The sequence below is a fragment of the Taudactylus pleione genome, unplaced genomic scaffold, assembly GCF_031769625.1.
Source record: "Taudactylus pleione unplaced genomic scaffold, aTauple2 ptg000137l, whole genome shotgun sequence".
Classification (NCBI taxonomy): domain Eukaryota; kingdom Metazoa; phylum Chordata; class Amphibia; order Anura; family Myobatrachidae; genus Taudactylus; species Taudactylus pleione.
In genome coordinates, this window is record NW_028284539.1 from 4,384,784 (window position 1) to 4,403,040 (window position 18,257).

Consider the following 18,257-nt stretch of genomic DNA (forward strand, 5'->3'; position numbering starts at 1 on the left):
TCTAAATGACTTTATATATTTCACGTCTGACTTCTAAATTAACAACCATATCTGCTGTACATTTGTTATATATAGTGAGATAAAAACAATTGTAATGTTGTTTTAGGATAATTTGCGCTATAATCTCCATACCATAGAAACAAGGAATTCTTAGCAAAACAGTTCATTAATAATACATATCACATGCTTCCCAAACTTATGTATAAGCACTCAGGAAAATAATTCAAAGTCGATGTTCTCATTGAGCCCCTGTGGAAACAAAGTGCTCAATTTGAACATCCATAAAGCTTCACATGAGCAGAGCGATTTGTGTCGGTCTGCACCCCTGGATGTAGGCCCTACATATTGGACACCAACAATGATTAACCCCTCTGAGTAACAATTATGGGATCTAGAAAATGTGCTGACATACTGTGTCTAAGGAACCCTTTTAATATATTGGACCTATGTTCACAAAATTTATTTTTCAATGGACGTGTTGTCTACCTACGTACTGCAGGCCACATGGGAATTGCAGTACGTATATACAGTATGCCGTTTCGCAAATGATAAATTATTTAATCGGGAATGTTTTGCCTGTTACTGACGCTTTATTACTAATGTATCCACATGTAAGGCATCTATTTTTACCACATTTGTAACATCCTTTTATGGAGTTTTCTAACCATCTTTCCTTCGTACATTCACCCTTTTTTTCTCCTTTTTTCAGCATACTAGTGTGGTACCCCCAAGCTGTGGGAGTACCGCCTTATAGGATCCCTGGTGTAAGATAACCCTGTATTATTTAAAGGGACGGTCATGATAGATGGTACATTCGTTAGTGATGTTTTACAATGTTCTGTATTTAATGCCTGTACCCTGGCTGTCATTAGGTTGCCTTATTTGCTGCAGAAGTGATGTGCCCTATTTCCCCAGGAATGATGGTGCCTCCCCTTTGACTTGCATTGTTACTGTTGGGGGAGAGCACGAGGCAGGACTCTCCCATGGAACTGTAGGGGAGAGCCCTATACAGCAAGGGAAGAATGGTTGGCTGCTAATAACATTATTAGCTGTGGCACGCGACTTCGGCGGGAGGAGAGCCGGCGCGTGCAGAAGCCCCGGATGGGACACATTAAAAAGGGCTGCCTGACTGACCGTTAGTCAGTCCTGAGGTGATCGTGGGAGAGCTGGACCTGCACACCTACTTTTCAACGTCGGCGGCGGGCTGGTGGGATCAGAGAACACCGATCGCAGAGGTGACCAGGACAGACCTCGACTCCCCTCTTGTGGCTGGAAGGTCCGGTGAGAGTTGTAAAGGGAGGCGGGCTGCTGGCAGTGACGAGGTCCGGAGGCGGGATCCGAGGAAGGAGGAGAGGACGAGCGGGGGCCATCCCTCTGTGGAGAAGTGACTCCCATCATCAGCTGAGCGCTGCCGGAGAGGTCTGCAGATACAGTAAGCACCACCTTGCATTACTCCGATATTACCCTGCTGTCAGCTCTGCAAACCTAATCCCTAGCTAGCTACAGAAGTGAAGGGACCTGACATCTCTCCACACCATTACATCTGTGCCTGTCATCTCTAAGTGTAGCTGCAGCGAACAGTATGGGAACTTAAAAGCAGGAGTAAAACTATCTCTTAAAAGCAGGGTGATTGAGACTTTCCCCTACACCCCCTACAGTGTTATAATATACAGAGATTAATAGTGGCATGCACCTAACAGGCTATTAAAGTGAAGGTTAGGACAAGGATAACATAGTTACAAAATACTATCTGCATGTATGAAGTCTACTTTCTGCATTTGTCAAAAGGTTACAGCAGCTTACTTACTTATATTGCAGCCAAGACTGCTTTAATTACTGTCATAAGTGACTTATAAGTTAAAAGCAGCATTCTTCATCAGGCAGTATTAGACTTAACCTCTGCACCTTGGATTAGAAAAGGCAGTAATTGAAAGCCAGCAGGGACTCATTTAATTACTCTGAAACTTTATACACTGAGTTACTAGATACTTCAGAGCCCTCTGTTACAATTGACAGCGCAGGACTAGGTTTATACAACACAGACTCATCAGGCTCTACAGTAAAAATTCCTTTGGAGGACTTTAGGATCCTCTCAGCAGCAATTGTGCACCACCGGTACTGTTAGCTGATCAGCTAGTTCTAGAGTATAGGATTTAGCATTGATAAAATACATTGTTATTGTTGATTTGCCTAATTTATACATTTATGCATGTGAGTTATCAACTGTCCAGTGCATTGAGATAACCAGCTTACTTTGCAGGGGAGTGGCTAAGGAGTCTTCCTGTTTCCAGTTAAATAAATCATCCGTGGACCTGTGTCCTATTACTGCAGTGAACAAATTGTTATATGCATGTTAATGTATGAAATATATAAAGCAAGCTTTTGGTGTTAATCCTCATGCATAATCTCACTTGACCCTGTTATTGCAATAAATGGTAACACTGTTCGGCACCAATTGACTGATATCTTGTGTGGCGGGCTGCGGAACTTGCGGTTAACCCGCCAGGAAAAGAGTTGTCTGAAGAGTTATATCGGACTGGTTCTCTCCCGGTCGTATTGGTGAGTCGTCCAGTACACATCACCATAATAATAGTAAAGTAGGGGTGTTACACTAGGTACCACTATGTTTTTGATATTTGTATTCCTCCTAAATACCACTTTTAATTTACGATCTGAGATATCTTGTAAAACATAATCTTGCTGTATTATTCCAAAATTCCTAGTTAGAATTTTCTTTATTTGTCCTGACTGGCTGTTAAACTTAGATACAAAGCACATCTGTCTATTATCCTGACAATTTACAATGGTTTCTTTTTTGGTGCGTCTACTTTTACGGACATAAACACTATAGTTTATTGTAATTTGTTTTTTTTTTAATTCTTTGAAATGTATCTTACTATTATAGTAGAAATGACAATTGTATATCTACTGTAAGTTTATTAATTAGCTATGTATAATGATCCAGAATATTTTAGCCAATTTTTGACATTGCATTTGTACATTTTCGACATGTTTGAATGTTGAACAGCTTGTAAAACACTATTCACCTGGATAAGAATGAATACGTCTGTGTAAAAATCAATGGGACCAATAGAGACACAGAAACAATTTACAAGGCAGTTATAAAAGGTCAATTCAGACCCAGCAAAATCACACTTTGATAAAGTTCTTAGGTTGGAACGAAACGCGTTAGAGGACTTTCCTGCTCTGCCACCAAGTGGATTTGTTATCGTTTGGGGTATTCACCCATATTGGAACATTTTGCTTTTGAAACTGTTTCCCCTTCTGCACACGTGGGATATCAGCTACCCTGTGGAGACAATTGAGACAGGGCTAGTTGCTGGACGTGAACAGACCCATGTGTGGACCAAGTGAGTGCTTCGGGAGCTGCAGCCGGGCACTGGCACTTGACATGAGAGACAACACTTAGGTTTGGTGTGACTGAAACCTCAGTGTTTGAGAACACGTCTGTAAAGTGGGCCATACACGATGCAAGGTGACGGGGATCTGACGTCCGACATATCGGGCGGTCCCCACACGCGGTGGCCAACCCCCCAATATGCCAGCTCCCCCCCTCCTCCTCCTGCATAGCGCTGCATGGGATTGCACCTCGCATCCCCTGATCAACTGATCCTGCAGTAAGATCAGGGGGTGCGATGTATGACCTCACGGGAGTGCGCTATGTCCGATATCATGGCCATACACAGTGCGATATAGCAGCCGAATCCTACCAATCCGTCGGATCAGCTGCTTTATCGCACCGTGTATGGCTCGCATAAGTCTATAGTAAAATTTTCTGAATATTACACATCCCTTTTACTACAATGTTTGTATATTTAGAGGTGTACTGTGAATTGTTTGCAGAAATCATAGAAGAAAGCGAAATATCTACCTGTATCAGGATTACTGAAGCAGAACACTTCTTTCTATATAATGAAAATTTTTCATTCATGTGTTTGTCAAGATGGAAAAAAATGTTGGCGTTCATAGATTAATGAAATGCAAACTACTTAACTTTGATACTGTATATCCATTTAAATTGAATATTTAAACGGCATACAGTATATCTCACTGTGATGAAGTTTTTCTTTTTATATGTTTACTTTATTCTACAGTTGTAACTATTACTATATAAAATTGTAAGAAATTAAGAAAAGCAAAACCAGGATAAGTGGTAAAACAGGATTTAGAAAAGCATATACCTTATATGGCCTTTTTTCTGAAATATAAGGCAATATAATTTACAGTATTACTGTGTGCCATTTTGATGACATAATTGATCATGTATACATGAGCTACACTATTGGATTACAGAAATATATGTGTTTCAGACATGGAAAGGACAAGGGCAAGGTGATTCAGAAATAACCTTCTCCATATTGAATATGTGAAGGGAACATAAATGATTATATTACTGCTTCACAAGAATGTATTGAAAATGTAATTCTCTATGAGGACTCAAAGTAATATTGAAAAGTAAAGAGCTGAAATAAAGAAATAAGTATAACCTCTATGCAGTCACATGGCATCCATCACGCATCACAATAATTAAGAAAATAATTATTCGTAAACCGTAAGTGGTTTTGCTTTCCACATGATGTACCTTCGGATTGTTTATGGAACAATAGTAACTCACACAGACAATGGACCAACCAAGTGCAGTATTTTGAATAGTTTCTTATCAAATGACAAATTATGGTATGCAATTAAGAAAATAATAGCAATGTATTCTGTTATAAGACACTCTGGAGTCAAACAGCATTTTTTATTTAATCATCAATTCATTTTGTTCCACTTAAAATGTCCCTAAGCTGCAATGAAATTTTAAAACCAGTGAAAAATGATAAAGTGTAATAAATTATGTGTAATAAATTATTAAGACGGTAGTTTTATTCTTTTTTTCTGTTAAGTGTTTAAATGCAAACACACACGCAGATGCACAGACACATACATTTATGATTATGGCTCAAAGAGAAGTAGCCTTTTAATTAAGAAATTGCAGTGTAGATCTAATGAGCTTATGAGACACTGGGTCTGATGCAGACAATACACTATGGGGCATATTCAATTGGGTGTGAGGTTTAGCGAGGTAAAAAACCCAAAAGTCCAATTTTGGAATACCGCAGGTATGCACGCTCCCGATACCCGCGGTATCCAATAAAAAAATGTGGACGTGGGGTTTTCAGCTCTGATAATCTCGCGCCGCGTAAAAGAAAATTACAAAAAAATCTGCACTTACCTGCCCGGGGGTCTCCGGTGGTTTCCACGGCTCCCGGTGGCCTCCCCTCTATCTTCTCCCTGGAGAGGAGGCTGCATGGGAATCCCGGGGGCTGCTGAGAGGTTCCAGGGGCTGGTGGGAGGGGCAAGGGCTGCTGGGAGATGTAGTTCTCCCAGCGACCATTCTGGGGGGCACATAGACACGGGGGGGTCACACACAACAGGGGTCACACACACACAACACTCACACACACACACACTCATACACACTTGCAAACACTAACAAACATTCCCACACACTGACATATACTCACCCTGCTGCAGAAAACCCGGCTTCCAGCGCTGGATGCAGAAGAAGATGCAGAAGACAGTGCTGCAGAAGGTAAGTAATTATGGACTAATTAAGCTAATTGGAAACTTACAATTGCTTAATTAGTCCTCAGGAGGGGGTGCCGCCAGGGTCCCAGAGCAATTCCTGCTGATTTTGCCTAAAATTAACGATTTTAGGAAAAATCACACTTGCTCTGGGAGGTGCGAGAATAAAAAGCTCCCGGAGCACAAAAAAACAAAACAAAAACGCACCTAATTGAATAGCAAAAATCCCGCACCTGCAGAAAAAACTCGCAGGTGCGAGGTTTTTTTGCTTTTCTCACACCCAATTGAACATGCCCCTATGTTTGTGCAGAGTATCATCTTGTTTTATTTCAGGCTGTGTATGCTAGGGAAGCAAACGTAGGTGATTTTTGACCTAGACGCATATGACTACCCATTGAGGGAAGGGGAGATTTAATGTAAGCCAAGTCCATTGAGGGTCAGTTTATACAATGTAGCTCATGCAAGCCAGCAATTATGCACAAATACATATTAGAAGGGCCTGCGCAGGTGAAAATACTGTTCATGCTCATGATGATGCTGCTGCTGATGTAGAGGTGTATACATCTTGAGATGTGTACAGCGCAGCATGTGTATAAAAATATAATGTGTGTGTGTGTGTGAGGGGGGGATTAATGTGTGTTTTCAGTATCTTTATAGCATACATCCCAACTGTCCCGCATTCAGAGGGACAGTTCAATTTTTCTGGAACTGTCCCGCTGTCCTACCCGCGGGCCGCAGTGTCCAACAGTGGGGGGGGAAGTTGGAAGTATGCAAAGCGAGAATAGACCCCTTAGTGATGTAAACAGGGGCATGCCCTCATACCACGCCCCTTTACTATCAGGCCACGCCCCCTTTTCAGATGCGGGGAACTGCCGGCTCTCGGTACACAAATGTTGGGAGGTATGTTATAGTGGTGTTTTGTATCGGTGGCTTCTTCAGGGATTACTACGCCTTTTTCTCGCCGGCCTGTCCATTGCTCACTGTCTCAAGCAATGTGCCAGATTGCTTTCAGGAGCCAACTTATCATCAGCAGAGTGCAAGCATGGTGACTGCAGTGCTAACAGGGGTGAAAAAACAGAGTCCCCCGCACAGCTCCAGAGCTATAACACCTTAACTCCATAATAAAGATGTGACACCCACCTTTGTTATCCAGTATTTCGGGTAGGTTCCTTCAAACGTAACAGGTTCTTTCTTCCTTGGCAGAGAGGTGAAGGTAACCTGACCCCAGACCCAAGAATCACACAGGTTAATAAAGGAAAATTCAGTTTTATTATACTGGATCGCTTCCTACAGTAAGTAGGGGTGTGCACCGGCCACTTTTTGTGTTTTGGATCTGGATCTTTCTTTGTGTTTTGGATCTGGATTGGTTTTGCCAAAACCACCCTTCGGTGTTTTGGGTTCTGGGTTTTGTGTTTTGGATCTGTATTTTTTTTTAAAAAGCATAAAAACAGCTAAAATCACAGAATGTGTTGATTTTTCTGCTCCTATGCTATTATTAACCTCAAAAACCTTAATTTCCACTCATTTCCAGTCTATTCTGAACACCTCACAATAGTGTTTTTATGTCTAAAAGGTTGCACCGAGGTAGATGGATGACTATGCTAAGCGACACGAGTGGGCGGCACAAACACATGGCCCATCTAGGAGTGACACTGCAGTGGCAGATAGGATGGCAGTTTGAAAAACTAGGCCGCAAACAGTACATAATGCAAAGAAAAAAAAGAGGTGCAAGATGGAATTGTCCTTGGGCCCTCCCACCCACCCTTATGTTGTATAAACAGGACATGCACACTTTAACAAACCAATCATTTCAGCGCCAGGGTCTGCAAAATGACTGTGGCTGAAACGATTGGTTCGTTTGGGCCCCCACTAAACAAGCTGGCAAATAATCTGTCCCTGCACAAACTGGCTCTACGGAGGCAAGATGTTGTCCTCATCCTCCTCATTCACCGATTCCTCACCCTCTTCAGTGTTGTGTACATCCTCATCCTCACAGAGAATTAATTCATCCCCGCTGGAATCCACAACCACAGGTCCCTCTGTACGTTCTGGAGGCTGGTCTCCCTGGAAGAGTTGATAATTAATTTTTATGAACATCATCTTCTCCACATTTTGTGGAAGCAACATCCTACGCCTTTTGCTGACAAGGTTCCCGGCTGCACTAAACACTCTTTCGGAGTACACACTGGAGGGGGGGCAAGTCAGGTAAAATAGAGCCAGTTTGTACAGGGGCCTCCAAATTGCCTCTTTTTCCTGCCAGTACAGGTACGGACTGTCTGATATGCCTACTTGGATGCTGTCAACAATGCAATCCTTTAACAGACAGATGCACGCTTGTTGCTGCTGCTTTGAGGATGCAGGTGCGGCTACAGCCCACACATTTCACAAAGACAGACAAAAAAATAATTTTTTTATTGTTTGTGGAGCGCACTTTGAGGGCTACACCACCCTTTAACAGACAGATGCACGCTTGTCGCTGCTGCTTTGAGGATGCAGTTGTGGCTACAGCCCACACATTTGACAAAGAGAAAAAAAAAGAAGAATTTTTTAATTGTTTGTGGAGCGCACTTTGAGGGTTACACCACCCTTTAACAGACAGACGCACATTTGTCACTGCTGCTTTGAGGATGCAGGTGCGGCTACAGCCCACAGAATTCACAAAGACAAAAATAAATAAGAATTTTTTTATTGTTTGTGGAGCGCACTTTGAGGGTTACACCACCCTTTAACAGACAGACGCACGCTTGTCGCTGCTGCTTTGAGGAAGCAGGTGCGGCTACAGCCCACACAATTCACAAAGACAGAAAAAAAAGAAGAATTTTTTATTTTTTGTGGAGCGCACTTTGAGGGTTACACCACCCTTTAACAGACAGACGCACGCTTGTCGCTGCTGGTTTGATGATGCAGGTGCGGCTACAGCCCACACATTTCACAAAGAGACAAAAAAAGAAGAATTTTTAATTTTTTGTGGAGCGCACTTTGGAAGTTACACCACCCTTTAACAGACAGACGTACGCTTGTTGCTGCTGCTTTGAGGATGCAGGTGTGGCTACATCCCAAACATTTCACAAAGACAGAAAAAAAAAGAATTTTTTTATTGTTTGTGCAGCGCACTTTGAGGGTTACACCACCCTTTAACAGACAGACGCACGCTTGTCGTTGCTGCTTTGAGGATGCAGGTGTGGCTACAGCCCACACAATTCACAAAGACAGAAAAAAAAGAAGAGTTTTTTATTTTGTTTGGAGTGCACTTTGGGGGTTACAGCACCCTTTAACGGACAAGCCAGCCGGCCCATTACTTATGACACAGGCGCACGAAGTCGCTGAATGGCAAAAGTGGCCAGAAATTTTTCGGGCCTCCCAAAGCGTCTCCTGCATGCCCCTGTCACTTTTCAGAAAATTCTGCACCACCAAGTTTATTGTGTGAGCAAAACATGGGATGTGCTGGAATTTGCCCAGATGTAATGCCCGCACAATATTGGTGGCGTTGTCAGATATCACAAATCCCCAGGAGAGTCTAAGTGGGGTAAGCCACTGGGCGATGATTTCCCTCAGTTTCTCTAAGAGGTTGTCGGCGGTGTGCCTCTTACTGAAACCGGTGGTACACAGCGTAGCCTGCCTTGGAACGAGCTGGCGTTTCTGAGATGCTGCTACTGGTGACGCTGCTGTTGTTGCTGCGTAAGGTGATACATTTACCCAGTTGGCTGTCACAGTCATATAGTCCTTAGTCTGCCCTGTTCCACTTGCCCACATGTCCGTGGTTAAGTGGACATTGGGTACAACGGCATTTTTCAGGACACTGAGGACACTTTTTCTGACGTTTCTGTACAGTCTCGGTATCGCCTGCCTAGTGAAGTGGAATCTAGACGGGATTTGGAACCGGGGACACATTACCTCCATCAATTGTCTAAATCCCACTGCACTAATGTCGGATACCGGATGCATGTCTAACACCAACATAGCAGTCAAGGCCTCAGTTATATGCTTTGCTTCAGGATGACTGCTATCGTACTTCATCCTCCTCGCTAAGGACTGTTGGAGGGTCAATTGTTTAGTAAAAGTAGTGGTGTTCCTACTTCCTCTCTGGGATGATGAACAACTCCCAGCAGCAGCAACAGCACTAGGAGGAAGTGGTTCTTGATCTTTCCTTATTTTATTTTTATCGGAGAAAGTTTGGTCCTCCATTTATGTTATATTGATATATACGTGCGGCTAAGGCGCACACAAACACAGAAATTTTTTTTTTATTTTTGTTGGAGACTAGTGCACTTTGTGGGGTACACCACCCTTTAAGAAATGAGCCAGCCGGCCCTTTACTTATGGGACACAGGCGCACGCTTGGCGCTGCTCCCTTGTTGATGCACGTGCAGCCACAGTGCACACAATTCACAAACACAGAAAATATATATTTTTTTTGGTTTGGAGTGCACTTTGGGGGTTACAGCACCCTTTAACGGTCAAGCCAGCCGGCCCTTTAGTTATGACACAGGCGCACGCTTGGCGCTACTTTGTTGATGCACGTGCAGCTACTGTGCACACAATTCACAAACACAAAAATATATATATATATTTTTTTTGGAGTGCTCTTTGGGGGTTACAGCACCCTTTACCAGACAAGCCATCTGGCCCTTTACTTATGGGACACAGGCGCACGCTTGGCGCTGCTCCTTTGTTGATGCACGTGCAGCCACAGTGCACACGATTCACAAACACAGAAAATATTTTTTAATTTGGTTTGGAGTGTACTTTGGGGGTTACAGCACCCTTTAATGGTCAAGCCAGCCGGCCCTTTAGTTATGACACAGGCGCACGCTTGGCGCTACTTTGTTGATGCACGTGTGGCTACTGCGCACACAATTCACAAACACAAAAATATATATTTTTTTATTTTTTTGGAGTGCAATTTGGGGGTTACAGCACCCTTTAATTGTCAAGCCAGCCGGCCCTTTATAGGACACTGGCGCACGCTTGGCGCTGCTCCTTTGTTGATGCACGTGCAGCCACACTGCACACAATTCACAAACACAGAAAAAAATTTTTTATTTGCTTTGGAGTGCGCTTTGAGGGTTACAGCACCCTTTAACGGTCAAGCCAGCCGGCCCTTTACTTATGACACAGGCGCACGCTTGGCGCTACTTTGTTGATACACGTGCGGCTACTGTGCACACAATTCACAAACACAGAAAAAATATTTATTTTTTTGCACTTGGGGGGAGCACCCCTGATGGACAGAGCACCTCCTGGACAACTCTACAGCACCCCTTTAGGACTGAGACACTGCACAGGACTTTGGAGTGGACACAGCCCCTATGGACAACTGACTGCACAACACAGTCCAGCCAGCCCCTATGGACTTTGGAGGAGTGGACACAGCCCCTATGGACAATAGCAGCACAGCACAACAGAGCCAGCCCCTATGGACTTTGGAGGAGTGGACACAGCCCCTATGGACAACTGACTGCACAACACAGTCCAGCCAGCCCCTATGGACTTTGGAGGAGTGGACACAGCCCCTATGGACAACAGCAGCGCAGCGCAGCACAGCACAACGCTACACTGCATTACACTACACTACACAGCCCAGCCAGCCCTAACTCCCACCCTCCCTCTTCACTGTCCACATCCGAGTGAGAAAATGGCGCCGACGCGGGTACCTTATATAGAATCCAAAACCCGCCAGACCCGGAAGGCGGGATGATGACGTTTTGCCTCGATTTTAGATCCGCGTAAGGCAGGAAAAGTCGAGCCTGACTCGGATCGGCCTCGGATCGGGGGGGCTCGGGTGGGTTCGAACCTGCTCACCCCTATTCCTAAGTAATAAAACCTGTTTGCTTTAAATACAGTTAGGCCAGCATAAATGTGATAGGTTTGTTAATCATTAAAACACACATTCTAGATGATACCAAAATATGCATAAGAAATGACAGTAAATACAATTGAATATAACAAAGTTAAGCAGTAAAATACTTCTATATGTATTCTCATTATTACTATCACCAAAAGCTTCCCCTAATCCTCACAATACACGGCCCTAAATAGGGGTATAGGACATAAAGCAACAATTTTACTTTACCTTCCCACACATTATAATTAACTATCTTGAGTCTCTCTATGCGCATGGCCATGCTACGATGGTGGACTTATTCATTACTATGGAGTTGATTGAATAGTAGCATCCAGTTAGCTCATTACAGTAGGTAGTAGTAATTCAGTATTAGGTGACTATAGTTGTCAGGTGAGGGTATTCCTGGAGTTACTGGTAAAGGCCCCCATACATCAGAGATTGATTGCAGCAATCGTGCAATTTGCAATCGATTGTGTATAAAAATATTTCCTTTTTCAATCGATTGTGGCAATTCTGCAATCGATTGAAAAAGGGAAAGATTTTTATACACAATCGATTGCAAATTGCACGATTGCTGCAATCAATCTCTGATGTATGGGGGCCTTTAGAGCTGTATGTGCTGTCTGTTTGAGTTCATAGCCTGTCAGCCATTACTGTCTGTCCTCAGTGATGTCAGGTGAGGGTATTCCTGGCATTACTGGTTAGAGCTGTATATGCTACCTGTATGAATGCATGGACTGTCAGACATTACTGTCTGTCCTCAATTTTGTCACAGAAGTACTTAGTTTGTGGTAATTGCCATGGCTGCATATGTAGCCTCTGTCACAAGTGGCAGCCTGGCTCTCTGTCACTATCTGTGAGGGGTGCAGGCAGGGGCATTTCTAGAGAGGAGGGGGCCCATGTGCAGTCTTGAACATTTCTGGCCTTTCTCTACTTGACCATTCTCATTAACAAGGCATTTTTGCTGTTAACTGGAGGTTTCAGTTTTGCACACCATTCTCTGCTAGCTCTTGGGGAATGTTGTTTGTATAATGCTTGGAGAACAGCAGTTAATGAGATACCCAAACCACTCTATATATACTTTACATTTTGCAAATATAGTCATGGTTTACAGTGTATGTTTTTTGGTATAAAGTAAAAGTCTCTTAAGTCCATATCTCAAGATGCGTGTAATCACTTATATTACTCAAAGTCACATTACCTTAAAATTTGTATTTAGCATAAGCAAATTGATATCTGTTGTACAGTCAGTGAGTGGAGGGCTTCAAACCAGAACTTTACTTAAGGTAACACAGGGTTTTACAGTGGATCTAAGCACGCACATTTTCCAATTGTCTTTGTCTATATGTAGTGGCATACTGTATTTATAATGGATGTAGGTTGTGTGTTGCATACAGGTCCCAGGGTCAAGTTTGGGCCATGCACATCCTGCATCCAGAACAGGCCTGCAGTGAGTCCCACCACTACCATTTGTCAGTTGCACCATCTTGTATGTGATACATTTGAAAAGATGGCACTTGAGCAGGTGACAGTAAAGAGTCTGGCACTGTTCAATAGCCTTGTCAATCATGTCAATAGCCTTGTCAATGCATGCACCATCTTCAGAAAAATATCACATGGTAGATACTGTAGTTCTGCTGGCAAAAGGTAGAAGGGGAGAACACTGAACACTGGGTACTGCAGGAATTAATACACGTTTGATCCTAAGTATAGATAAAACAATAAGATTTCATGACTTGAATGTAATAGCCGATGAAATTGTTAAGATTCTGGCAATTTTAGCCTCCATGTTACCAGATGTAATAGATAGTGATTGGGAGACTGATAAGCTAGGGTGTGGTATAAGGATAGACAGTAATTAGACAATGTTTACTCAGACACCAGATGTTAGACAGTCAATAGTTAGACATGTACAAAAGGTCGACAGGGACAAAAGTCAGACACACTAAAGCTCGACATGTAAGAAGGTTGACAGGTACAAAAGGTTGACAGGTACAAAAGGTCAACAGGGTCAAAAGTTCAACATGAAAATGGTCAACAATTTTTTTTAAGTTTTTTAATTCTAATCTTCACCCTAGCCCTTCTCTTGGTGCCTAACCCTAACCCTCCCTCCTGGTGCCTAACCCTAACATCTGGGTAAGTGCCTAACCCTCCACTAAGTGCCTATCCCTAACGCTAAAAAAAAAAAAAATGTGTCGACCATTTTTGTGTTGACCATTTTCATGTTGAACTTTTGACACTGTCAACTTTTAGTACCTGTCAACTTTCTTACATGTCGAACTTTAGTGTGTCTGACTTTTGTCCCTGTCGACCTTTTGTACCTATCTAACTATTGGCTGTCTAACATCTGGTGTTTATATAGACACTGTCTATCTATAGTCCGGAACCTGAGAAGCTAAGCTTCTGATAATATACTTTGGGTTAACATTTCACACATTGCCAGCAATTCAACTTGTTTTATGCAGGTTTTGTAAGATAAAAATAATAACAAAAAGTTTCACTCCCCCATTTAAACCAGTACTAGTGCAGTCAGGCTTGTCTGGTAGTATAAAATTGGGGGAAAAGAGAATGTTGGGTGCCCCCCCAAAAGAAATGTCTGTAACAAGTACTATTTTTTTCCAACCAGGGTTGATGGCCCTATGGCAGGGAGACACACAGCATGGGATCCTCCTAGTGCCAACAAGTCATAGGCTGCTTGTAGCTGTATTCACTAGGGCAGGGCTTCTCAACTATAGTCCTCAAGTGCCCTCAAAAGGTAATGTTTTCAGGATTTCTTTATGTGGAAGCAGGTACGATTATTAATGACCCAGCAAAGTAGATTAATAGATTAAAAAAATCGAGAAAACATGACCTGTTTGTGGTATATAAGGACTGGAGTTGATAACCATTGCCATTGGGAGATTGGGCACACAAAAAAAATATAGCTCACCCCAGTAGAAACTTGCACCATGATGACAGCACTAGACCTATTCCCAACATTCATGGGCCGTGGCTTTTGAGTTAGTAATAATGTGAAAGAAAAAGTTAATATGTTTTTTTACATGCACACTACAGGCTCCAGTAAGCCCCGTCATGGCCAGTTTTAAAAAATCCAGAGCCTGATAGCACCTACAGTGCACCTGTGGGTTGGGTATGAAATGCTGACAGCCGGGAAGCTGTCTGACTAAATCCTGACGCCGCAAGCCCGAACGCTGAAAATCCGACTGGGGCTTGTAAGTACCCTAACCCTCCCCTCCCCCCCAACCCTCCCTAAGTGGAGCCTAACCCTAACCTCCCTCTGGTGGTGCCTAAACCTAACCCCCCCTCCCTGCACCTAAACCTTATCCTCCTGGGGTGGTGCCTAACCCTAACCACCTCCTCGGGTGGTGCCTAACCCCCCCTCCCTGCACCCTCCGGGCAGCTATGCGTTAACACTGGCCAGCTTTCCTTCATTCGGGAAGTCATCTGTCTAGATTCCGGTGTCGGGATATAGACGGGCGTTGAGATTTTGATGCCTGTCTTTAGTTCCGCGTCGGTATTTAGACGCCAGGATTCAGTCAGTTGGCTTCCCAGCCGTCTGCATTTTGACTGTACCTGTAATTTGTCTGCACCTTTAATGAAAAATATTTAAAAAAGGACATAGACAAAAACCTTTATTTATTAAATGTATTACATTATGTATAAAAATAAATCATTTGCAACTGCAACACTACTTTTTTAGTCACCTACAGTATATTGCATAGGTCTCTGTAGGCCTGAAAGAGCAAACAATTTGTCATACTTATTAAAGTGGATGGTCAGAGCGTAAGCACAGCTATTATAATTGGTTAGTAGAAACCCGCCCTTACTGGGTACTAACAAATGCAGCATTCTCGCCCACCAGAGGCACCTCTATTGTTCGGTGACTTTTGGTGTACTTCCGACAAATATCTGGTGACATACCTTTAATATGCGCAATCAGGACTGTGACTTGCGGCAAGGCGTGTTTGATTCTGCAGGTTTCTGGTGATTTTGTGATTTATATTTTTCTGAAAAATCACTGGAAAAGCATCTGTTTCACAAAACTGTTTGCCATTATTTACTATAGTCCTCAGCTCGGGATAATGGAATAATTAAAATTAATGCATATATATTTACTGTAGCATGTTCAGGTTTATATTTTGTGGAGTATGAGCTTTATGCTGTGTTGTATATGTTCAATTATTTTTGCATTTTTGTACTACAGTACATTGTACCAAAGTACATTTGACAAAAAATTTAGTTTCCCATAATTTTTAGTTTTTTATTTTGAAAGGTGACATTACTAAAAAAAATATTTAATTGGCTATGGTCTAACAATTCAAGCCACTAATGGTAATCACTGTATAATTTATTATCAGGAAAAAATATTTAGTAATTTATTAGATAGAATTCTTCTGTATTATGCCAAAATATAGTTAATTCAGTCACCAGAATATTAAATTTTTTGTCTTGTTCAAAATTGGAATTGTAAAAATTAAATTATCATTCAGTCCACTGATAATGTAATTATTTGGGCTGCATTCAAACTTTTTTAATCTGTAAGGAAGTAATAAATTAGAGTTAGCGTTTTTATAATTAATTTTGTTTTATAAAAGGTTTTACGGTGTACTTGTGTGGGCGCTTCTAGGGTCAGAGCAAACCTAAATGTGACTGTGAGTCTCCCTAATTAGAACTCACAAGGGTAACAATAATGACAGAAAAAGAGTGTCGCAAATAATTGGCGCTAGCCCGTGAAACCATAAAAATATATTATTTATTATACATGTAAATATGTGCATAGATAATTATGCACTGATCACCCAACAGATAATGTGGTGGATATGGTTACATAAAACATTGAACAACAGTAGACAGAAATAATGTGCCAGAAATGATAATAAAAAGGCCTTAACAAAGAAGGCTAAGTTCTCCAGAACTTGGAATCATAAAACAATGGTAAAAACATAAGTCACATAAGTAAATGGTTTTTATGGTTTATTGGCCTAGTGCCAATTATTTGTGACACTCTTTTTCTGCCATCATTTTGTTTTATGTATTTTTGCTTGATTAAATGCTTATTTAAATAACAAAAACACAAATTGAAAGCATTTTAATATTGATCTGAACTGCTCTTGTAAGACTGTGCTTCAGGATTGATTTCCCCCTGTAAAAAAATTAAAACCTGTAAAGAACATTTATTAATAATAATATAATGCAGATTGACTTGATTGCTATTATATGAAATGTTGTGTTCCATTTATTCAAATCGGTTCTAAAGATGTACGGTATAAGAGATAAATCAAACTCTAAATGATTCCATTGGGATTATCTATATACAGAATCTTTACATTTCTCAGAGAATGCTAAATCTCCAAAATAAACAGACCACTCAAGTTCATTTTTTTTGTTTTTAAAACAAGGCACTAGGGGCCTCATTCAGAGGCGGTCGGAGGATGCAAGCGGTCGCTCAGAAACTGGGCGGCCACTTGCATCCTGACCTCCCGCCTCTGTTGCGGTCGTTTCCATCGGGGCTTACGACGAGACCCTAGGGTAGGGTCTCCCTTGTCGTAAGCCCCAGAGAGCTTCGGGCTCTGTCAGAGCCGGAAGCTCTCCACTGACATCACTAGTGATGTCAGTGGGGCCGCCCCCAAACGGTAGGCGTTCCCATGGGAATGCCTCCGTTTGGGCTGCCACTCCCCCCGGCCCGCCTTCCAAACGGGGCAAGCTGTCAATCAACATCGACAGCTCACCCCCTTTGGATCGAGACCCGCTACGACCGGCACTGTCGGTCGTAGCGGGTCTCACGCATGCACACGACGGCGCCGGCGCCGTCATGCGCATGCTCTGTGGGGGGCCATCGACCCGGTCCGAGCGCATCGGCGCTAACGACCGGGTCTGAATGACCCCCTATATTCCTCAAATTCCTCAGATGTATGTAATAGACTTAGTTATTAGAGGAGACTCTGGACCCACTTCAGACCCGGACGCTAAGCCGCGGACGCACGCTATGGCCGATAGTCGCCCGTCTGCGCATGCGTATGCATCAATATGCGCTTGCGCGAGTCACTTACTGTGCTCGGGAATTGTGCGCTCGTAGTACACAGACTGGACGCTACTTTGAGTGACAGATAGTGCCGTTTGTGGGTGGTAAGAAGGGAAGGTGCTTGTGAACGGGGGAGTGGCGCTGCGAACGCAAGCGTGTCTGGAAGCCTAAACCGGTTTTATGGGTGTGCATAATTAGCATGGAGGCGTCATTGTACACATCACTTGGTTGTATTTCATCCTGCAGTGATCACAGTGCTTGCGGTGGGGTAGGGTCTACCTCAAGGGCTATGAGCAGCTCAGATGGCTCTTGATGGTTCTGATTATTCATACACTTCCTGGAGATGACGTGTGTTAAGAAAGAAAAGTGGGCATCTTTAGACCGGCTTGCGTTCGCTCTGCCGTCGCTCTCTAAGACATAGAGGGCGTCCTTACACCAGATAGTGCCGTTTGTGGGTGGTAACAGGGGAAGGTGCTTGTGAATGGGGGAGTGGCGCTGCGAACGTAGGCGTGTCTGGGCGCCTAAACAGTGTTTTATGGGTGTGCATAATTAGCATGGAGGCATCATTGTACATGTCACTTGGTTGTATTTCAGCCTGCAGTGATCACAGTGCTTGCGGTGGGGTAGGGTCTACCTCAAGGGCTATGAGCAGCTCCGATGACTCTCGATGGTTCTGATTATTCATACACTTTCTGGAGATGACGTGTGTTAAGAAAGAAAAGTGGGCATCTTTAGACCGGCTTGCGTTCGCTCTGCCATCGTTCTCTAAGACATAGAGGGCGTCCTTACACCAGGCAG

The 18,257-nt window shown here is 43.0% G+C and overlaps 1 protein-coding gene across 5 annotated transcripts in view; it reads left to right on the forward strand.

Moving 5' to 3' along the window:
• Positions 1-18,257, forward strand: part of LOC148522870 (poly(rC)-binding protein 3-like) — a 1,341,444-nt gene that overhangs the window by 503,681 nt on the left and 819,506 nt on the right. The gene's annotated exons all lie outside the window — the stretch shown is intronic.